This window comes from Dendrobates tinctorius, unplaced genomic scaffold, assembly GCF_039654945.1.
Source record: "Dendrobates tinctorius isolate UK_male_01 unplaced genomic scaffold, ASM3965494v1 ptg000254l, whole genome shotgun sequence".
Lineage (NCBI taxonomy): Eukaryota > Metazoa > Chordata > Amphibia > Anura > Dendrobatidae > Dendrobates > Dendrobates tinctorius.
In genome coordinates, this window is record NW_027361921.1 from 28,723,101 (window position 1) to 28,746,765 (window position 23,665).

General features: G+C 45.5%; 1 protein-coding gene across 2 annotated transcripts in view; it reads right to left on the bottom strand.

The window, feature by feature from the left end:
• Positions 1 to 23,434, bottom strand: part of CREB1 (cAMP responsive element binding protein 1) — a 349,835-nt gene extending 326,401 nt beyond the window's left edge. Inside the window, exons 1-2 of one of the 2 annotated variants that reach the window (XM_073558231.1) lie at positions 23,179 to 23,434; positions 20,725 to 20,821 (exon numbers count right to left, since the gene is read on the bottom strand). The gene's annotated coding sequence lies outside the window, so the exon portion shown is untranslated. The remainder of the gene's footprint in view (positions 1 to 20,724; positions 20,822 to 23,178) is intronic. The other variant, XM_073558230.1, reaches the window with a different exon arrangement.
• Positions 23,435 to 23,665: the final 231 nt, after the last annotated feature.

Consider the following 23,665-nt stretch of genomic DNA (forward strand, 5'->3'; position numbering starts at 1 on the left):
CAGAAATATCGACTATAGAACAAAGAAAATGTCAACTTTCAACAAATGGGTATAGAGTTCAGCATTAACGCTACAAGAAGAGAAACTGTTCAGGAAGTCCACTTTAAGAGGACTGCCTCTTATTACTGGGGGTAATCCGTGCCAAAGGGAATACGAGGAAAAACCTCAGAACTGTGTTGGTGTTCGAAGAGCCAGCCAACAGAGTAGAGGAGCAAGATTAAGTTTAGAATCATTTGCCATTATGAGACGAAACTCCCCCAAGTGATCTAATGAAATCAATTCCATCTTCCGGATTGAATATTGGGATTATTCTCCCTTTATGAAGGACCAACAATTTTGTGGGGTAACCCCACTTATAGGAGATGTTTCTGTTGCGAAGAGCTGCAGTAATTTTGCCGAAGGACTTCCTTGTTTCAAGAGTGTCCTTGGAGAAATCTGGGAACACTTAATTCTTTATGAGGTTCTGGAAAGGTTCCATGGGTTTTTAGGAAAGTCATGATCTTCTCCTTTGTTTTGAAAAAAAATGTATCCTGAGGATGGTGTCTCTTGGAAAATCTGATGAAATCTTCGGTGGTCTCGGTAGTCTGTGGGCCCTGTCAATGGCTAGATCCGGTTCACTCAGTTCTGGTAAGGCTGGTCGGAAGATGTCTTGAATGTGACTTGCCAAATCTTCTTGAGCAATGCTCTCGGGGATTCCCCGGATTTTTATATTGTTGTGGCGTCCTCTATCCTCGAGATCCGCTAATTTCACTCTGAGCTTATGAACATCTGATGATAGGCGATCAAGTTCGTCGTATGTAATCTAAGATCTACGCTCTAGCTTGTTGATCCTTTCTTCATGGTTGGTTAGTGGTTTATCTATTTTGTCAAAATATTTTTGGAAAGACATATCAATGTCGGCTTTGATCATTCTACTGTTTTTCCAGTTTGGCATCCATCTCGATGCTGTGTTTTTTTAGCAGGTTAGTCATAATGGCTTCAAAGTCAGGGCTGTTATCTTTTGCCTTAACGGATGTTTGTGGAAGGCTTGAGGTGACTGATTTCTTAGCGGATCCGGATGTATCCGTTTTCATTTTGTTTTAGGCAGGGCTTAGATTTGGGGAAGTGTCAGTGGAAGCATCATCATTGTCTTTAGCTTCAGAATTTTCCCTAGAAGAGTCGAATTTTTCGCCCCATGACCATGGTGTTCTTTTATTGTTTGTAGAGGAGTCCATTTTATCAGGGGAAGAAGTCTTTCCTGGCATTCTTGTTCATGCGTTGTAGTTAGGAGAATGTTGTGGATCCTTATGTGAATCTAGTGAGCGAGGACTGTTTCTCAGGGGAGAACGTGACTTAACCGGACTAACGGCCTCTAACTGATCCCTAGATTGCCGATGAAATCCAAATGATCTCTCAGAACCTCTGGAATTCTGTGGCTTAGATGAGGCATTTTTCCCTTTTATTTTTTGATTGCTCATTTTGAAAGAGATTTTATCTCCTATAGTCTGCCAATTTTGAAAAGATTATTACAATGAAATGAACCTATGAAAGTAGAAAAGAGTGGGGAGTTCTTGTCCACTGATAGGGTTAATGTATTTTTAATAGCAGAGGGAGAGACTGAGGGGAGTTAAAACAGTCCAGCACAGCAAGTCTCTCTGTGCTCCTGTTTTGATTGATAGGGACGGCCAGAGGTAATAAATTTACGTTATCACCAGGGACCCACCAGAGATACTGTATGTAATGCCTGAGACCACTAAAAGCAACTATTGCAGAGGGGAGCTGCGGTTCTTTGGCCTTAATGATGACTGAGCGTTACAGGCTTTTTATTGCAGATATCCTCAGTTACTGTCCTCAGCTTATCTCCAGCTAAGCAAACAAGATGGAGAGAAGCGTTCTTAGATGCAGTGAGGGGGAGGGGAATGGGCAGCAAGTTAAGGGATCACAGGAGCAGTGAAGCAGATTTAGCTATTTAGCTCTGTCTAGCAGAGAGCTATCTGCAGTTACTGGGTCACAACTGATAGCTCTTGGGTCTCTGCAGCTATCATAGTCTGTGTAGCAACTATGAGCTTGGCCGTGGGTCTGACGTCCCTCTCTCTGTCCCCAGGCACCAGAAGCCACGAAGAGCCTCGGGTAAGTTAGAAGGGGGGGAGGGAGGAGCGATGAAGCGGTAAATCACGGGGATACCACAGGAGTCCACTCACGGTTTTAGCTGTCCGGTCTCCCCGCTGCCTGCGTCACTAATTCTTGCCGCTTGGAAGGCTGCCGCAGTCCAAATCAGTTTAGGCCGTCGGCCTCTAAGGCCTGACAGGCTGCGAAGATCACCGATCAGACTACCTGGCTGTCAGATAAACACCGAAAGGTTATCCAGGGCGGCTCTACACGAGCAGGTCTCAGGTATTCCCCGAGCTGGAATGGGGCTCCAGAGAGTGGGGTGTCCAGCTCCCGCAGACCGAACCACTGGTCTAGGAGAGTCCCAGGCTGTGAGGTGAGGCTAAATGAGGTAGGCCTCAAAGTGTGATCCCCTTTCTAGTGGGATTAGCTGGCTTGTTTTGGTGTCAAAATGCTCTCCCAGCGGAGAGGAGCACATCTCATCAGGTTTAGAGGCTGGATGGCCGGTATTTGTTAGTTTGTGAGTCGGATTGGGAGGTTTTTCCTCAGAGCTCCCAGAACTTGTGTCTTACATGCTCCAGACAAGCCACGCCCCCCAGGCTTTCATATTTCATTAGAGGGTATCCACATTAAAATTGGATGAAGGGTTTAGGAGTTTCAGCTCCTTAACATGTGCCACCCTGTTTTTAAAGGGACCAAAAGTAATTGGACAATTGACTCCAAGGCTATTTCATGGACAGGTGTGGGCAATCCCTTCGTTATGTCATTCTCAATTAAGCAGATAAAAGGCCTGGAGTTGATTTGAGTATGGTGCTTGCATTTGGAATGTTTTGCTGTGAAGGAAACAGGAGCTCTCCATGCAGGTGAAACAAGCCATCCTTAAGCTGCAAAAACAGAAAAAACCCATCCGAGAAATTGCTACAACATTAGGAGTGGCAAAATCTACAGTTTGGTACATCCTGAGAAAGAAAGCACTGGTGAACTCATCATTGCAAAAAGACCTGGGCGCCCACAGAAAACAACAGTGGTGGATGATCGCAGAATAATCTCCATGGTGAAGAGAAACCCCTTCACAACAGCCAACCAAGTGAACAACACTCTCCAGGAGGTAGGCGTATCAATATCAAAATCTACCATAAAGAGAAGAAGACTACATGAAAGTAAATACAGAGGGTTCACTGCACGGTGCAAGCCACTCATATGCATCAATAATCAAAAGGCTAGACTAGACTTTGCTAAACATCTAAAAAAGCCATCTCAGTTCTGGAAGAACATTCTTTGGACAGATGAAACCAAGATCAACCTCCACAATGATGGAAAGAGAAAAGTATGGCGAAGGTGTGGTACAGTTCATGATCCAAAGCATACCACATCTGTAAAACACGGCGGAGGCAGTGTGATGGCTTGAGCATGCATGGCTGCCAGTGGCACTGGGTCACTAGTGTTTATTGATTTTGTGACACAGGACAGAAGCAGCCGAATGAATTCTTAGGTATTCAGAGCCATACTGTGTGCTCAGATCCAGCCAAATGCAGCCAAACTGATTGGTCGTCGTTTCATACTACAGATGGACAATGACCCAAAACATAAAGCCAAAGCAACCCAGGAGTTTATTAAAGCAAGGAAGTGGAATATTCTTGAATGGCCAAGTCAGTCACCTGATCTCAACCCAATGGAGCATACATTTCACTTGTTACAGACTAACCTTTAGACAGAAAGGCCCACAAACAGCAACTGAAAACCACCGCAGTGAAGGCCTGGCCGAGCATCAAAAAGGAGGAAACACAGCGTCTGGTGATGTCCATGAGTTCAAGACTTCAGGCAGTCATTGCCAACAAAGGGTTTTCAATCAAGTACTAGAAATGAACATTTTATTTACAATTAATCTGTCCAATTACTTTTGGTCCCTTTAAAAACAGGGTGGCACATGTTAAGGAGCTGAAACTCCTAAACCCTTCATCCAATTTTAATGTGGATACCCTCAAATGAAAGCAGAAAGTCTGAACTTCAAGTGCATCTGAATTGTTTTGTTTAAAATACATTGTGGTAATGTCCAGAACCAAAATTAGAAAAATGTCTCAGGTCCATGTATATTTGGACAAACTGTATATTAAGGAACATCCTTTCGGGGCGTGGCCTGAATGCAGACCAGAGAGGCCACATAACTCACAGGCTCCTGCTTCTCCGGACTTAAACCGGCTAATAACAGCACTGTATATTACCTCTCCTATTCCCTGTGCACAGTAATGGCTCCTGGAAGGTCCTGGGCACATGATGACCCGAGGGAGAGCGCAGAAACGCAGTTCCCCGCCGAAGCTCCCGGACTTCTTCCCCCGAGGACAAACTGCACATGCTGCAGGTAAAATGGCTGCAGCTTCCCCTTCAGCTTCCTCACACTCATCTGGTGGCTCTGGGGGGGAGGGGGGCCTCTGAGACTCACAGCAACCTGTCTCCTATTACTAAAGGAGACATGAGAAACTTTTTGGCCTCCATTCGTGCTTCCCTAAAGGAAAACATGCAGTCCATGCTGCAGGAGATAAGAGGGGAAGTCTCGTCCCTGGGGGAGAGAACTGCTCATGTCGAGAGCAAGATAGCTGAATATGCCAAGACTATAAATGCACTAGTGGATGAGAACGAAGCTTTTAGACATGATATGGCTGTGGTCCAGGATAAGATGTATGATATGGAAGATAGATCACGGAGGAATAATGTGCGTGTCAGGGTCATACCGGAGGACATTCCAGATAAGGATCTGGCTGACTTTTTGCTTAAATTCATGCAAACTGTACTCCCAACCTTGCTCCCCAGGGATTTCCTGATTGACAGGATACATAGACTCCCCAAACCCCGGCATGTGGACCCAGCCTTGCCCAGAGACACTTTGGCGCGCGTCCACTTCTATACTACCAAAGACGCCTTCATGCAGGGGATGAGGAAACCCCCTGAGCTCCCTGCTGAATACCAAGGCTTACAGGTGTTCCCAGATTTATCAGCATCCACGCTGGCAAGGAGGCGAGAATTCGCTCATGTTTGTAAAGCACTACGTGATGTTCATATCCGATACAAATGGGGATTCAATCCTGTTAGGCTGATAATATCTTATAAAGGTCGTGGTGTGGTCTGCCAATCTCCCAAACAGGCTGAGAACAAGCTAACCGATTGGAAGATTTCCTTTGCTCCCCGCCAGAACCCGATGGGAAAGAAAATTGTTCAGGACTGGATTCAAACTTGATGAGGATGAGAAGCTGTCCGGATGCAGGACTCTGCTATGAGGGTGCTACGGATTTTGTCACCGTTTTTTTTTTTTTTTCTTTTTGCTCCAGCACCCCGTCCAAGATAACTCTCGGTTATTTTCCATCTTTTTGGGAGTGAACCTTGGAACTGCCCTGAGCTGGCATTTACCTGCGGTCTAGGAATGACCATTCATGCATTTCACTGCCTGACTAGCCTGGCCTTTGGCCTAGTGGCTACATGACTTTGTGTTTAGAATTTTTTTACTTTTCTCTGTGTTTTGTTTCCCTTGTCTCCTGTTTTTTAGGTGCACCTCCGAGATGGGTCTTTTTAATGTGGTTACTGTGGTTCTCTATGTTGCCAACACACGAGCCCAGATGCGGATGATGTGGGTTCATGAAGATGTATGTGTGATAGCAAGTTTTATAATGTATAATTATGAGTGTTACCATTATGTCTTTAAATGTTAGGGGGTTGAATTCCCCCTGTAAGAGGTCCATCCTATGGAAAGAGGTGAAAAAAAATCAGGTGCAGAGATTATCTGCCTGCAGGAGACGCATCTGATAGAAGCTGATAATTTTAGGCTGCGTCACCCACAGTTCTCTAATATTTACTTTGCTAATAATAACACTAAAAAGGCTGGGGTGTGCATCATCTTTAACCCCTTCACCCCCAAGGGTGGTTTGCACGTTCATGACCGGGCCAATTTTTACAATTCTGACCACTGTACCTTTATGAGGTCATAACTCTGGAACGCTTCCATGGATCCCGGTGATTCTGACATTGTTTTCTCGTGCCATATTGTACTTCATGTTAGTGGTAAAATTTCATTCAAATAACTTGTGTTTGTGAGAAAAATGGAAATTTGGCGAAAATTTTGAAAATTTCTCAATTTTCCAACTTTGAATTTTTATGCCCTTAAATCACAGAGATACGGCACACAAAAAACTTGATAAGTAACATTTCCCACATGTTTACTTTACATCAGCACAATTTTGGAACCAAAATTTTTTTTGTTAGGAAGTTATAAGGGTTAAAAATTGACCAGCGACTTCTCATTTTTACAACACCATTTTATTTTTAGGACCACATCACATTTGAAGCCACTTTGAGGGGTCTATATGATAGAAAATACCCAAAAGTGACACCATTCTAAAAACTGCAACCCTTAAGGTGCTCAAAACCACATTCAAGAAGTTTATTAACCCTTTAGGTGCGTCACAGGAATTTTTTTGAATATTTAAAAAAAAAAAAAAAATGAACATCTAACTTTTTTTCACAAAAAAAATACTTCAGGTTCAATTTTTTTATTTTACCAAGGGTAACAGGAGAAATTGGACTGCAAAAGTTATTGTGCAATTTGTCCTGAGTACGCTGATACCTGATATGTGGGGGGGAACGACTGTTTCGGCGCATGGCAGAGCTCAGAATGGAAGGAGCGCCGTTTGACTTTTTCAATGCAAAATTGGCTGGAATTCAGATCGGACGCCATGTCACGTTTGGAGAGTCCCTGATGTACCTAAACAGTGGAAACCCCCTACAAGTGACCCCATTTTGGAAACTAGACTACCCAAGGAACTTATCTAGATATGTGGTGAGAACTTTGAACCCACAAGGGCTTTACAGAAGTTTATAACGTACAGCCGTACAATTAAAAAATAATATTTTTTCCACAAAAATGATCTTTTCACCCTCAATTCTTATTTTTCCAAGGGTAACAGGACCCAAAAAGTTATTGTGCAATTTGTCCTGAGTACGCCGATACCCCACATGTGGGGGTAAACCACTATTTGGGTGCATGGCAGAGCTCGGAAGGGAAGCAGCGCCATTTGACGTTTTTGGCTGGATTTGAGATCGGACACCATGTCGCGATTGGAAAACCCCTGTACCAAAACAGTGGAAACCCCCCACAAATGACACCATTTTGGAAACTAGACCCCCTAAGGAACTTATCTAGATGTGTGGTGAGCACTTTGAACCCCCCAGTGCTTGACAGAAGTTTATAACGCCCTGGCGTGAAAATAAAAAATTTGTATTTTTTCCACAAACATGATCTTTTAGTCACCATTTTTTTATTTTCCCAAGGGTACCAGAAGAAATTGGACTCCAAAAGTTGTTGTCCAATTTGTCCTGAGTATGCTGATACCCCATATGTGGGAGAAAACTACTGTATGGGCACACGTCGGGGCTCGGAAGGGAAGTAGTGACGTTTTGGAATGCAGACTTTAATGGAAAGGTCTGCGGGTGTCATGTTGCCTTTGGAGAGCTCCTAAAGTACCTAAACAGTGGAAACCCCCCACAAATGAACCCATTTTGAAAACTAGACCCCCGAAGGAACTTATCTAGATGTGTGGTGAGCACTTTGAACCCCCGAGGGTTTCACAGAAGTTTAACATGCTCGGACGTGAAAATAAAAAAAATATTTTTTTCCACAAAAAAGATATTTTTGCCCCCAATTTTTTATTTTCCTAAATGTAACAGGAGAAATTGGACCCCAAAAATTGTTTTGCAATTTGTCCTGAGTAGGCTGATACCCTACATGTGGGGGTAAAACACTGTTTGGATGCATGGTAGAGCTTGGAAGGGAAAGAGCACCATTTGACTTTTTCAACTCAGAATTGGCTGGAATTGAGATCAGACGCCATGTTGCATTTGGAGAGCCCCTGATGTGCCCAAACAGTGGAAACCTCCAATTCTAACTCCAACCCGAACCCCAACACACCCCTAACCCTAGCCCTAACCCTAATGGAAAAATGGAAATAAATACATTTTCTTTTAATTTTATTATTTTTCCCTAACTAAGGGGGTGATAACGGGGGGTTTGATTTACTATTTATGGCGGTTTTTATGTTTGGCAGCTGTCGCACGCTAAAAGACGCTTTTTATTGTAAAAATAGTTTTTGCATCCCCACATATTGAGAGCTATAATTTTTCCGTATTTTGACCCACCGAGTCATGAGAGGTCTTATTTTTTGCAGGACGAGTTGACGTTTTTATTGGTACCATTTTCGGGCATGTGACATTTTTTGATCGATTTTTATTCCGATTTTTGGGACGCAGAATGAACAAAAACCAGCGTTTCATGAATTTCTTTTGGGGGGGTGCGTTTACACCGTTCCGCGTGCGGTAAAAATGATAAAGCGGTTTTATTCTTCGGGTCAGTACGGTTACAGCGATACCTCATTTAGGTCTTTTTTTATGTTTTGTTGGTTTTATGCAATGAAAACTATTTTATATAAAAAATTATTTTTGCATTGCTTTATTCTGCGAGCTATAACTTTTTTATTTTTTTGCTGATGATTCTGTGTGGCGGCTCGTTTTTTTATGGGACAAGATGACGTTTTCAGCGGTACCATGGATATTTATATGCGTCTTTTTGATCGCGTGTTATTACACTTTTTGTTTGGCGGTATGATAAAAAAAAAAAAAAAAAAGCAAAAAATGATTTTTTATTTTTTTTTTAAGGGGTTCGCTAAAGGGGTTAACTAATGGGAGTTTCATAGGGCGAGCCGTTACGGACGCGGCGATACCAAATATGTGTACTTTTATTGTTTGTTTTTTTTTATTTCCAAAAAATGGATTTATTTGGGGGAATATTTTTTTTTTTCTAATTTGGCGATTTTTTTTTTAAATTATTTTAACACTTTTTTTTTTTTTCAACTCTGTTAAATAGTCCCAGGTGGGACATCACTGTCCTGTGACAGATCGCTGATCTGTCACATCACAGATCACTGTGACAGATCAGCGATCTGTCACAGGCAGTGCATAAGGCTTCCTCATGCCTGCGCTTTGCAGGCACTGAGGGCACTGAGGCCCCCGAAGGCCCCCGTCGCCATCTTGGATTCGGGGGCCTGCAGGAAAGGAGCCCCCCGCAGCAGCGCTGCACATTGCGCTGCCGTGGGGGGCTCAGGGAAGCACGGAGGGAGCCCCCTCCCTGCCGATGCTTCCCTTTAACCCCCAGTACACCGCAATCATGTTTGATCACGGTGTGCAAGGGGTTAACGTGTCGGCGCCGGTCCGTGACCGCCCCTGACACATTGTGCCGGGTGTCAGCTGTGATAATCAGCTGACACCCGGCCGCGATCAGCGGCGCTCACCACGTGGGCGCCGCTGATCGCGGTAGACGTACTATCCCGTCCATGGGCATAGGGGCCCAGGTCACATGGACGGGATAGTACGTCGGATGTCAGGAAGGGGTTAAAAATACATTAGCCATCAATTGTATTCGGAAGGTAGCGGATCCTGCGGGCAGATTTCTGTCCCTCATATGCACATTGAATGGCGAGTTGTACACTATCACAGTCATCTACGCCCCAAATCATTCGCAACAGACATTTATCCACAAAGTACTACATAGAGTGGATGGTCTGGCGCAGGGTGAAAAGATATACTGTGGAGACTTTAATCTTCCCATGGACAGGGATCTAGACTGCTCACGAGGTGGCATTCGGCCTAGGGGGGAGTTGAAAGGCATAGCCAAAGAATATCATCTACACGATTTCAGGAGGTACTCCCACGTGAGTGAAAAAGATTATACCTTTTATTCCTTCCGACACCGTACATTTACTCGGATAGACCATATTCTGGTGGATACTTCAGTTCTTCCTAGGTGCGTCTCCTCCAGCATAGGATTAATTACCTGGTCTGACCATGCTCCCATTGTGTTAGTTAGCGTTAAAACATCATGCGAACCCTGCTTTTCGGTGGCGTCTGAACCCGTCTCTTTTACTAAATGAGAAGGTGACGTGTGGTATCTCTACTGAGTTGACTCACTACTTCCATTTTAACGATAATGGGGAAGTTTCAGATGAAACGCTATGGGCTGCGCATAAAGTGGTTATACGGGGATATATCATACAACAAGCCTCCATACTGAAGCGTAATAGAGGGATTCGGGATGACCTCTTATCTAGACTTGACCAGTTGGAATCACTGAATAAAACTTCACCTTCGCAGGCGGTGTCGGATGATATATACAGGGTTCGCTTTCAGTTGCGGTAGGTTTTGCTTTCTGCCTATGCCCGTAATTTACGTAAGCTTAAAACTCACTTTTAAGCCACTGGAGATAGGGTACGTAAACGAGAGGCAAAATCCAGAGTAGATGGTTTACAAGATCAGAATGGGTGTCTGGTTAGGAATCCGATTGACATCGCGGAGACATTTGTAAAGTATTACTCCTATTTATATAACTTACATCCTGACCCGCAGACCCGTCAACCTACTCAGGTAGCAATCGATTCATATCTGCAATCAGTTAATTTACCAAGTGAATCCCAAGAAGAATTATTATTGTTAAACGCCCCATTTACAGAAGAGGAGATCAAAAAAACTATTAAGAGCAGTAAGCTACCCCACCGCGCCTGGTCCGGATGGACTTTCAAATGAATATTATCGCACTTTTCAGGAACTTCTGGCCCCATATCTATTGAGGTTGTTTTCAAGTTGGCGGGATTCAGGTAAAGTTGCTGCCCATAATTTGGAAGCTACTATTACCACTCTCCCTAAGCCAGGTAAGACCCCTGATAGTCCTGGGAATTTTAGACCCATTTCTTTATTGAATTGTGATTTAAAGATGTATACCAAATTGCTAGCCTCCCGCCTTCATTTGATAATCCATTCTCTTGTCTCTCCTGACCAGGTCGGTTTTGTGGCTGTCCGGGAAACCAAGGATGGTACCCGCCGAATGCTGAATCTCATTAGGGTGGCGGAACTATCGGGCCTTCCCAGTGCATTCCTGTCATTGGACGCTGAGAAGGCCTTTGATAGGGTGCACTGGGGATATTTGGGAAGTGTTCTTGGGAAGTTTGGTTTGGAGGGCCCCATTCTTTCGGCAATTTTAGCCATATATTCCACCCCATCTGCCAGAGTCCTAGCCTCTGGGTTTGTATCTACCCCCTTTTTGATCACTAACGGGACGCGACAGGGATGCCCACTATCCCCCATTATATTTGCATTATGCATGGAGCCACTGGTGGAGAAAATCCGTCTTAACTCTGATATCTCAGGTTTGATGGTGGGCCCGGCTGCTCACAAGATCGGTCTTTACCCGGACGTCATCATAGCCTGTGTGGACCTGGAGCGGTCGTTTTCGGCCGTCATGGTTGAACTAGAGGAGTTTGCGTCAGTATCCTATTACAAATTGAATGCATCCAAATCACTGGTATTCCCTGTCGCGGTCCCTTGGGTCACCAAAGCTGAATTAGAGAATAAGTTTCCCTTTCGTTGGACTGATCAGGGTATCCCTTTACCTTGGTATAAAGCTTACACACTCAACATATCATAGAGGCAAACTATACTGCTTTATTCAGACAGATAAAGACTGAGCTGGACACCTTACATCTGTTTATGACCTCCTGGGTGGCTAGAATTAATATTTTCAAGATGAAAATTCTCCCCAAGATATTATATTATTTCAGATGTCTCCCTTTGAGGGTCCCAAGCAAAATTATAACAAACCTTCAGCGCTTAAACAAATACATATGGGCCCACAAAACTCCTCGAGTGGCCAAGTCCCTTTTGTATTACCCTTATGATCTGGGGGGGAATGGGATTGCCAAATTTGATGGCGTATTATAAGGCCTCAGTGGTAGCGAGGCTGCGGGATTGGTGGCAGCTAGATAAGGATCATAGATGGTTGCAAATCGAAAATTTCTATGCGACTAGAGGCTCCACCCGATTTATGTTAGAGGTTGAAGCCTTTGGGCCGCGGCCTTGTAATCTCCCTCTACCAACCATGTCTACTGCACTGCATTTTTGGAGACAGACGGTCCCGACTCTTATTAAAATCCCGCTAACTGAAGTGTCACTGAAGGCGCTAGAATTACATATCCCGTATATAGATTTAAGCCGTTTGACCGCCTAGTTGCAAAACACCCAGATATTCGACATAGATTTTATCAGTTTTTGCAACTAAGACATCTTATACACACTACACAACCGTCGTACTTCTTTAATTCTAACCTAGACCGTACAGTAAATGGCCTCTTCCTGGTGCCCGGACCTAGTACTCACAATGTATCTATCTTGTATAGAGCCCTGAATGATCCTGACCCAGAGGTTAAACTGCAATTCATGAGACAATGGGAGGATGACTTGCAGGTCACCCTAGCGCCTGATGGGTGGCGGGAGGCGGTGTTAGAGGTTCGGAGAGTTTCCTCTTGTTTAAACCATCTGGAACAATTGAAAAAAGTCCACTTACGCTGGTACTATTACCCAGTTAAAGTTGCTCACTTTGGCCCTCAGTGCTCCCCATTGTGTTGGAGAGGCTGCGGTATGTTGGGGACACTTAGCCACATGTGGTGGTCGTGCCTGAAATTACTAAATTTTTGGGCTAGCCTAGAGGACGTGACAGCTGAGCTAACTGGGATCCGGATGGCCTTACAACCCAGTATGGTTTTACTGCATATCGGTTTGGATGAGATCCCGTATGTGTTGAGAGGAGTGTTCTCACACTTGTTAATAGCCGCTAGACTGGCAGTGGCATCCAAATGGAGAGTGGCCAGCGCTCTGACCATACAATTTGTGATTGACAGGATGAACCTTCATTGCCAATACGAAAGGGCTCTGGTATTATCTGCGTCATCTAAAAAGAAAAAGTCCCAGATTTGGGAACCATGGCTTGGTAGCCGGCTCTCCTTCAATCCACCGTGATGATGCTTGTGCTACTTCGATTCAGGGTCTGATATTCCCTGCCCGCGATGAACCCTGCTATGTGTCTAGCTTATATGCCACTTTGATATTCAGGAACCTGCACTTTAGCAGATCAGTTTCTGCTAAGACCTTTGATCTCAGTAATTTACAGTCGTATACTTAGGTGTACCTACCCCCTTTTCCCCCCTTATTCCTTGCCTCCTACGTTTGTATGTCTGTTTTCTTGATGTATTATTAATCTACTCTGCACTGTTTGCGGAATTGATGTGTTTTCATGTTTAACTATGTAAAATTTCAATAAATATGATTTTGGAAAAAAAAAAAAAAGGAACACCCTTTCCAGGGTAATGACTTGTATATAAGGCTAAATAAATAACCAACATAAAAAATGCTCCACCACAACTTGGGCTATGTTCAAAAGTAGCGTTTTTGCTAAGTTTTTGAACGTTAGCATTACTTTCAACCAAGACAAATACACTCACTGGGAAATGTAATTAAGATTTTACAATTTTATCTGGCCATGTGGTGTGATACATCATCAGACACATCCTGTTTAATTTAAAGTCACATCCTGTTTCTGAAAGTCACAAAGCCTATTTTTACAGGGCCATCAGGCGGCCTTTACTATTCTTAGATAGCTATCAGCCGGCTATGCTTTGTTGTTCCATGAAACCAGAGGACTCAAACACGCGGCCCCTGAGGCAGGCATCTGCGGCCCGCGGTGCACCACATGTCTCACTCTATCTAGAGAGGAGTTCACCGCTCCATAGTCACTAGACTAGAACAACCTCTTAACAAAAACATCCCATCTCGTGACTCCTCCCTCCCATGTGACTGATCACATGACTGTCATCACTGAAGGTCATGTGGGAGCAGTTTGCAGCTTTCTCCCAGCACGTACGTGTGTGTGTGTGTGCTGGCGACAGCCGTGGACTGCTCCATGTTATACAGCGTCGGCGGCTATGGAGGGGTTATTAACTGCGCGCTTGTGTTACCCGCGCTGCACTGTGTCACGTGTGCTGCTCCTGCAGAGCTGTGCTGACACTCACTGTCGGGATTATTGACTGGGTGTAAAGTTCTGCCTGTGGACTGAGTAGGAACAAATCAGACTCATCACAGCAGGCTCACTGCTGACCGCCGCCTGCAGGGGTTGTTATACCGCTCTATAGGCGACGACTGTACGATCGGTGGGGTTTGTCGGCATTGTGTATGCGTGCGCTGTGGTCATAAAGGTACAGAGGCCCCATACCTGTACTGTAACTGCCCCTACATATAGGTGCACAGCCCGCAAACCTGTGCTGTAACTGCCCCTATATATAGGTGCACAGCCCGCAAACCTGTGCTGTATCTGCCCCTACATACAGGTGCACAGCCCCCATACCTGTGCTGTAACTGATCCTACATACAGGTGAACATCTCCCATACCTGTACTGTAACTGCCTCTACATACAGGTGCACATCTCTAATACCTGTGTTGGAACTGCCCCTACATATAGGTGCACATCTCCCATACCTGTACTGTAACTTCCCCTACATACAGGTGCACATCTCCCATACCTGTGCTGTATCTGCCCCTACATACATGATGGCAACGTCATCAAAAAAAGCACAAGATTAAATAATGTTAAACAATAATTTTGTAAATCAACAGCCGCGGAGACACCATCACATGTTTCTCAACGCAAGCAATAACTAGCCAGGTCTTTCACCGGGAAGGAACATTTTTGCGTTTGTCTTTTACTAGGCATTGCTCCTACTAGCCAGTTTCCTACTCCACACTGATGAGGGGCAATACCCCGAAACAGCTGTCTGTGGATGGATACCATGTTTTGGCATAGGTGGTTTCCTTCATTGGAGACTGCCCTTCCCGTGGTTGTTCCTTCCCGGTGAAAGACCTGGCTAGTCATTGCTTGCGTTGAGAAACATGTGATGGTGTCTCCGCGGCTGTTGATTTACATGTTTTTGCATATTTCCCATAAGGGATGGGGGCATTGCTCTAGCATCACTGCATTGAGAAACATGTGATGGTGTCTCCGCAGTGTTGGATGTTGAGCTCCATGAGGTCACTCATCTTCATTTTAACAATAATTTTGCACTGTATTAAGTTTGAAAGGAATGCGGCCCGCCAGCTAAAAATTTTTTTTTATATGCGGCCCATTTACTCTGCCGAGTTTGAGACCCCTGCATTAAATAGTGAGTCTCCCATACTGTTATTGCATATGCAGTGAAGTGGAAGGGCTGCCCAAAATTTGAACGCACACCAATTCCCATTTGAAGAGATGTGCAGGAGGGCCTCCTGAAAACAATGTTCCCATTATTAGGAAGTGGGTCTCCCATACTGTTTCCCTATGCAGTGAATGCAAAGGCTGCCAAATATTTGGAGGCACTCCAATGCCCCTTTGAAGAGACGTAGAGGAGGGCATCACGAAAAAAACATTTCCATTAGAAAGGAGCAGATCTCCTACACTTGTAATGCCCATACACTAAGCGTATGGCCTGCCAAACATTTACCTCTGGGGAGTATATATGAACATACTGTATACTTTTTCCTCAAGAATCGCTATATATACACATTAGCAAAAGTACATGCAATGGGGTTACCCATCACGGTTCCCACCCGCTGCAAGTACAAAGAATCCCAAAACCTGAAAGCATTATGTTCCAAGATACATTTCATACCATCAACGATGAAATTAGTAAATGCTCACTTGCAGACCTCATGGGTATCATATACCAAAAATCCACAAATCCATTTTACGTCCTCCCGGACTTCCTATCGTATCGGGGATTGGTTCACCTTCAGAACCATTATTAAAATATACTGATTAGCTTCTTCATGCTCTATTGAAGTCAGTGCCTACTTATATTAAGGATACAGGGGAATTTCTTGCGGCGAGAATTTTACCAATTTCATTTTTGATGGTATGAAATTTATCTTGGAACATAATGCCTCCAGGTTTTTGGATTCTTGGTACTTGCAGCGGGTGGGAACCACGATGGGTACCCCCGTTGCATGTAATTTTGCTAATTTATATCTAGTGATTTTTTAGGAAAAATGTGTATTCAATAAATAACCAGTTCCTGAAGCACATCAGGCTTTTTGTAAGATTTGTGGACAACATATTCATGGTCTGGGATGGTTCTCGAGATTCATTCTTTGATTTTATAAAATACTAGCTGAACAGCCCGGCGTTACCTGGGCATAGTAACCAACTGTGGTTAGTTATAACAAAATTATAATGATTATATTGCATATAAAATCTGTGCATCTAATTCTATCCGATAACACCTTTATCCCAAAGGCAAGATTCGAGAGACCTAGATCTAGCCTATAGTGATGGAAGAAAGTGGAGGGTGAAGACCATACCGCTACTCTGCAAACCTGTTCTACAGATGCATTCACCCCTTCAGCCCAGGATGTCCTTGGGCGTTTCGACCCCCATAGTAGACCTGACAAGCTTGAGTAATTTTCCGATATCTTCGGATAAAAAAAATAAAGGCCCCGTCATACACCATGAGATTGCTGATTTTGTGACGTCACAGCGATCTCGCTGTGTGTGACACGCATTAGCAACCGGCCCCCCGCCGGGTATCGCTGATCGTGCAGGAGTGTCCTGGGCCATTTTTTGATCGTTGGTCTCGGACTGGCCAGCGCGCATCGCTGCGTGTGGCAGCGGGAGACCAACGAGCTCTTAGCGCTGTAAGCAGACGCTGGAAGTTGGTATCCAAGCTAAATATCAGGTAACTAAGCGCGCGTCGCTAAGTTACCCGCTATGTACCTTGGATACCAGCATGCTCACGCTGATATCCAAGGTACACAGCGGGTAACTAAGCGACGCGCGCGCTTAGTCACCCGATATTTACCTTGGATACCAGCGTTCTCGCTGGTGAGTCTGCCTGTTTGACAGGTTACCAGCAATCATGTAGCGAGGCACCAGCAATCCTGACCAGGTCATATTGTTGTCGGGAACGCTGGTGCATCGTTTAGTGTGACGGGACCCTAAGGGTGGCCATATTCCTTGTCTGAGGAGTCCAGGTCTGAGTCATCAGAGGGGGCCAATTCTCCCGGCTCTTCCTCCGAATCTACATCAGGACTTTGGATTTCTGTAGGGGGGAGGGGTGGGTTTTCCAGAGCTGAATGCAGTATGCTGCTTTAACTGCTCCTTTACTGTTGTCTTTACTTCAGCTCGAATAATGGTTTTTATGCTCTAGAGTAGGGACGGTGACTCCTCAGCTGTTTTATTAATACATGAGCGATCGATTCGCTTGTCATATGTTCTAGGGAGGGCTTTCCTGCATAATGCAGTTTTTCTGTTTTGACATGGCCTTTTTCCCCTAAAGAAAAACATGACACAGAGGCCATCATTACTAACATTTTGCCTTACAAAGGCACTCACACACCGAAACCCCTGGGTACCACGGTAGCCTGTGGGTTCGTTTCAGCGTCCGATGCGCATATTTCCATTGCAGGGTCCGCCATGCTTACATGTGAAGCTGTTGCCGCCGTATCTATCGCACACCGCTTCTTTTATGCGGCAGGAGCGGTGTGCACGACCCTGAAACAACTCCCGGAAGCGTCCAGCACACCGTCTCCCCCGACGTGTGACATCACTTCCTGCGAGACCGAAAGCTGTCCCATTCACTCAGCGCCAGCGTCGTGATGGACACGCCCCCTCCCGGTCCAGCCTCCTGACAGGAGCGACTGTCGGGGAGACGAGGCGCGGCACATGACAGCCACCAGGACGCGGGGTTACAGGCACGCGCCACCACGCCCAGCTGCCCCCCCAGACCGCGGACCTCGGTCTCCGGACCAGACTTCATCAGAGGGGGATCCCCCTGAAGGTATGTAGCCTGCCACAGGCATCCACCTGCAGGAACAGGAAACCAAACTGAGGAGAGAGGTGCCGCCCCCTTCTTTGATCTGTTACAGGTTTTCTGTTCGGGCGGATGCCATCTCATGTACGGTGCTGTCATGGGGAAGGGAAAAAAATTGCTCCTTTATTATTTCATCATTATTGCATTGTTAGTAGCTACTCTACTACATCTATTTAGTACATTGAGCCTTCAGTATTCTATCAACTTGGGGTGATAAATCAAAAGACTGCAATTCTGCTCCGATGACAATCCTAATTACAGTTGCATCACCTGCTTTTATAAATGCTTTGTGTAAGCTATACTCTTTTAGGATTTCTTAGCATACTGACAAGTTTTCTATAGGTTTTTTCAGATATGCCTCGTTATTGCATTAAAGCGTTTAGCGTTTGCTACATATGAAGTCACTTTTGCCTCACAAAGGGAAAACTCGTCTACCATGATTAGGAAAAATTACAACCTGTATTTTGGCTGCAGAATAAGATCAGGACAAGAGTTGGGCGCCACGCATATGCTACAATAGATGTGCCTCACACCACACCCAGTGGTTGCATAGGAAGAGGCAAACCATGTCTCTCAGCTTGAATGATCTGGAGAGTCAACTGATCACACTACCAGTTACTATTTTTGCATGGTGCTCCCCTCCCCCCCACACACACACACACTAGGAAAGGAGCTTCAAGGAGGAAGAAGTGCCCAAAACATTCTATCTGCAACACACCCAGTACCACATGCTTTTGGAACCAACAGTTCTAATGTATCAGAAATATTTTCAGTTGAGTCAAGTGAGGAAGAGGGCGCTTAGTGTCATGAAGTCTTCCTCTCATGACCCAGACTTTCTGTCAGCAACCTCAACTGAACCACACCTTATAACACAAAGTAAAGTGAATGATCTTGTTAGAGATTTGGCCAATAATAAGGGCCCCGTCACACATCGCGATGTCGCTAGCGAGATCGCTGCTGAGTCACAAGTTTTGTGACAACCGCGATCTCACCAGCGAGATCGCTGTGTGTGACAGCGATCAGCGACCGACCCCCCTGCTGGTATCGCTGATCGCTGTAGGAAACAGCTGGACATTCCTTTAGTTGCTGGTCTCCCGCTGGCCAGCACGCATCGCTGCGTGTGACAGGCGGGAGACCAGTGATCTGCTGGTAACTAACGTACACATCGGGTATCCGAGGGACGTGCGTCCCTTACATATCCGATGTGTACGTTAGTTACCAGCTCCCTGCATCAGCACGCTGGTAACTAACGAACACAGCGACGCCGCGCGCTCGGCGTCGCTGTGATCGCTGGTGAAGCTGTCTGACAGCTCACCAGCGATCACATAGCGACTCACCAGTGATCCTGACACGTTGATATCGTTGTCGGGATCGCTGGAGAGTCGCTATGTGTGACTCCAGCTTAAGGCTGAGCTACAGCTGAGGAATCCCCTAGCAGGGGATCTTCAGATTTCTTTGTTCTGCAACCGTAATAAAGTTCTTGTCCAATACTTCTTCATGGAGGGCGATTTTGTGGAATGCAACATCAAACGTTTAATGGAAGCTCTGAACTTAAGTCATAATCCAGAGGTTTAGAGACTCTTCATCGATTTGCCCAAAAGCCATCTTGTGCATAACGGCCATGCACTATCTTCAATTCCAGTTGGTTATGCAGTTCACATGAAAAAAATCAAAAAGAAACAGCTGTTGAGGTGCCTTAACTATGACCAACATTTGTGGCCCCTATGTGGTGACTTAATTTTGAATGCTCTCTTACTTGCGTCTCCAGGGTGGATGCACACAGTACTGCAGCTTTCTGTGTGAATGGGAGAGAAAGTCACTACAATAAAAAAGACTAGCCTCTTTTACATACACTTCAGCCACCAGGGAGTAGCAATGTCCTGCATACAGAACTTGTTGAGCCACATAAGATTGTTACCACCATTGTATATCAGGTTTGGTCTAATGAGGAACTTTCCAAAAGCAATCAATATAAATGCAAAAGCATCCAAGTATCTCATTGATAAATGTCCAAGTTTTGAACAAACCAAAGATAAAGGAAGGAGCCTTTACTGGACCTCAGATTCTTAAGCTTGAGAAGTTTCACCGTTTTTTGTAGAGGAAGGAAAAGGATACATGGGTAGCATTTGCATTAGTGGTAACATTTTTTAGGAAACTCAAAAAGCAGATAACTAAGATTTGGTGGAAAATCTCCTCAAAACATATGGTTCTTGGCTATAATATCTATTAAAAAGTCATTTAGTACATTGGCATCCAGACTCTTTCCCATCAAACTGCAGAGCAGTAAGCGCAGCAAGAGGTTTCACCAAGATGTTGCAGTTTTGGAGAAAAGAGATGAACGAAAGTGGAATCCATCAATACTTGCAGATTACTTTTGGACAATTGTAAGATGATCCGATGCAGGAGTACAAGAGAAAAAAAAAAAAAAAAAAAGGTGTTGGGAGGACCAAATTTTATAATGCAGTTTCGGTAACTATCATTCGCAATAATGTTGACAGGTTTTAGTTACCGTATATACTTGTGTATAAGCCGAGATTTTCAGCCCTTTTTTGGGCTGAAAGTCATTTCCCCCCCCCTCTCTCGGCTTATACACAAGTCTTATACGGGGGTCGGCAGGGGAGTGGGGGGTGTCAGAGACCATACTCCCCCCCCCCCCCCCCGGCACGGTTATTGCAGCCCCCCTGCTTCCCCCATGATCTGTGTACCAGCTGTTCCTGCATTCAGCGATCATGTGGCACCGCTCATTAAACTCATGAATATGCGCATATTTAATGAGCAGCTACGGTACCATGTGACCTCTGAATGCAGGAAGCAGGGGCTGAAGAGACCGGCGCCAGGAGGGTGGTGGTGAGTATGACGGGGGAGCAGAGCAATACTTACCGCTGCCCGTTTAGCGGAGGGCACGATGATGTAGTCAGTGTGCGCCCTCTGCTAACGTCACTGCACTGGACCCAGAAAACAGCAATGGAACCGGGAACTGTAAATAGATTATACACGAGTATATACGGTATTTGGATTGTTGCTAAGTTTCCTCTAAATAAATAACAGAATATTTTCATAAAATATTTTGTATCTATAAATTTGGAAAAATGTTTCAAACTTTTATGCCTTAATTATATGTAGCAGTAAAAGAAAACCTAATAAAGAAACAAGAGCCAACTTAAAATCTTAATTGTCAGATTCGAAATAGGGAGGCCAAAATCATTAAGAAATAGCAGCTTTCATAACTGAACCTAACATCTTTGGGAAATAGATTGTAAGCGGGGCCCTGATTCCTCTTAGTATCCGTTTTGATACGTAGGTATTGTTATGCTGTAATGTCTATTGTCTGTACAAGTCCACTCTATAACGTAAAGTGCTGCGGAATATGTTAGAGCTATATAAATATTTACGTAGAACAGTAACATGATGTTCCGTTAATGTGCACAGAGAACGAGCATCGCTCACTGTACATAGACGGTTCGTCGGCCTGTATAAAGCTAGGGTCACAAGACAGTACAAAAAAAAAAGTCTGATTTTCATAAGGAAAAATGGCACACTATTTTTCTCACTTGTCATCCATGTGTAATCTGTTTTCCTACCTCAGCAACTATTATTTATATGACTATAGACTTGAATGGGTGACAGTCTTCAGAGTCTGCCTCATTGAATAACATGGGACAGTGGTAGTGATGAGAGAGTTTGCCATTCACTTCCATTATGCTCAATACTCTAATACACCAGACGTTCTCGATTTGAGCATTTCAGTGCCTGATCAACACTAGTCATTAGCCTATCCTTTAAAACAAAAACATAGTCAGAAAGCACTCGTCCAATTTATACACTCGTGTGCACAAGCCCTAATAGGTTCTTAACAATCAGAGATGAGTTTCAATGTAAATCGGTGGCCATCTAATTGCCTAGATGAGTTCGTCTAGGTTCACGCAATGTGACAATGCACAATTTTGCTATGGTTTCCTGGAAACACTAAAGGCCCGTCACACATAGCGATCTCGCTAGCGAGATCGCTGCTGAGTCACAAGTTTTGTGACACAACAGTGATCTCACCAGCGAGATCGCTGTGTGTGACAGCGATCAGCCCCCCTGCCGGTATCGCTGATCGCTCTTGGAAACCTCTGGACATTTCTTCAATCGCTGATCTCCCGCTGGCCAGCACGCATCGCTTGAGTGTGACAGGCAGGAGACCAGCGATTAGCTGGTAACTAAGGTACACATCGGGTATCCAAGGGACGTGCGTCCCTTAGAAACCCGATGTGTACGTTAGTTACCAGCGCGCTGTTGCAGGGAGCTGGTAACTAAGGTACACATCGCTGGTGAAGCTGTCTTTTTGACATCGTTGTCGGGAACGCTGGTGAGTCGGTGTGTGTGACTCCAGCTTTAGACTGCTGAACGATGTTTTCAGAAAATCATGACAAAAAAGATGTGAACATGGTCTAAAGAGTGTAGAAACAAAGTGGAAGGGTTTCAGCTTGTTGCTAGACCTGACATCTCTTCTCTCACCCACTCTTGATAAATGGGGATGCCATCATATACCGCAAGGGACAGTTAGTACTCTACAACATTTCTGAAAACTTCTACCATTCTATTAAAACTTGTAGGCACTTGGGACATGGCCAAGGATTGCACTCTTCGGATCTACCAGCCACATCGCACAGCTCCCACCCCCAAGTGATGGGACACAAGAATCGCACATGACAACAGAAACTACAACACATTTATTGATGTCTACAGGGAAATAGGAGCGAAGGTCACTGTCACCACAGCTATGGGGGGCGCTGCCATCACTGCACAGTAGAGCACCAGGGGCAGATTAAGGGGAGTCCTGATCTTGCCATTTCACAGAGAAAACAAGGAAAACCAGAGCTGCATAAACCTTGCCCTGGCAATTTGCGGAGAGGACGCACATGGCACTGCCTGCAGCACGGAGGTAAAGGCGGGAGAACAGGGAGCCCGCTCCATTCTGGAAGGTGCAATGTGGGGGCAGCCGGAGCCGGGGGAGGGAGACGGAAAACGAGCCCGCTCCTCCGCTGCCAGTGACCCCCATGTCTGCCCTGTGCACCCCAGGCTCAGGCGCCGCCGCCATTATCCTTTGTTTCGCGGCTCTCTGGCCGTCCTCCCGCACTAAAGCAGCGGGGCCTCCATGGCCGCACTCCGCACACACAGCGGTCGCATGTGAAGCATCGGGGCAGGACCAGAACAAATGTGGGGAAAAGGCTCCGGAGCGTTCTCGAGCCCCGTGTGTGTGCGCCTGAGTGTGAGGGAGAGCCCGCGGCTGCGGCCTGCCTGCTCCACGTCTCTCCTCCAGCCTCTCCCTCTCCTCCTCCTTCCTCTTACCGGGTTACACTGCCTCTCCTCCGTCACTGCTTTCGTTCGCGGCTGGGATCTCGCTGGGCTTTTTTCTCTTCCCCACCACGTAACACACCGCGTCAAACTACACCTCCGCCGCGTCACTGTGCTGCTCGCTCCTTTCGGCTTCCTCTGCTGCTGGGCCGGCGGGCGGGCTGCTGCTTTTTTTTTTTTTTCTTTTTTTTTCCACAGACTACGTCGAGCGCGACATTGTGCGGCCAGCCCTACTCTGGCAAGGCGTTGGCCCCGCCCCATTAGGCAGACAGCCATCCAGCAGAGAGGGGGCGGGTTCTAGATTGCTGTTGCCCCTCCCAATTTCTACTCGCCTCTGCACCTACGCTTGTGTGGCATGTGCTGAGGGAGGAGAGGGCTCCGGAATGAGCAGCGTTCCCTTTCGTTGTGTGTCGGGTGTTGGCGCTGTGGGATTTTGGTGAAGGGCTGGGTCCCCCTTTACATGAGGGAGGTGATTGCGTGC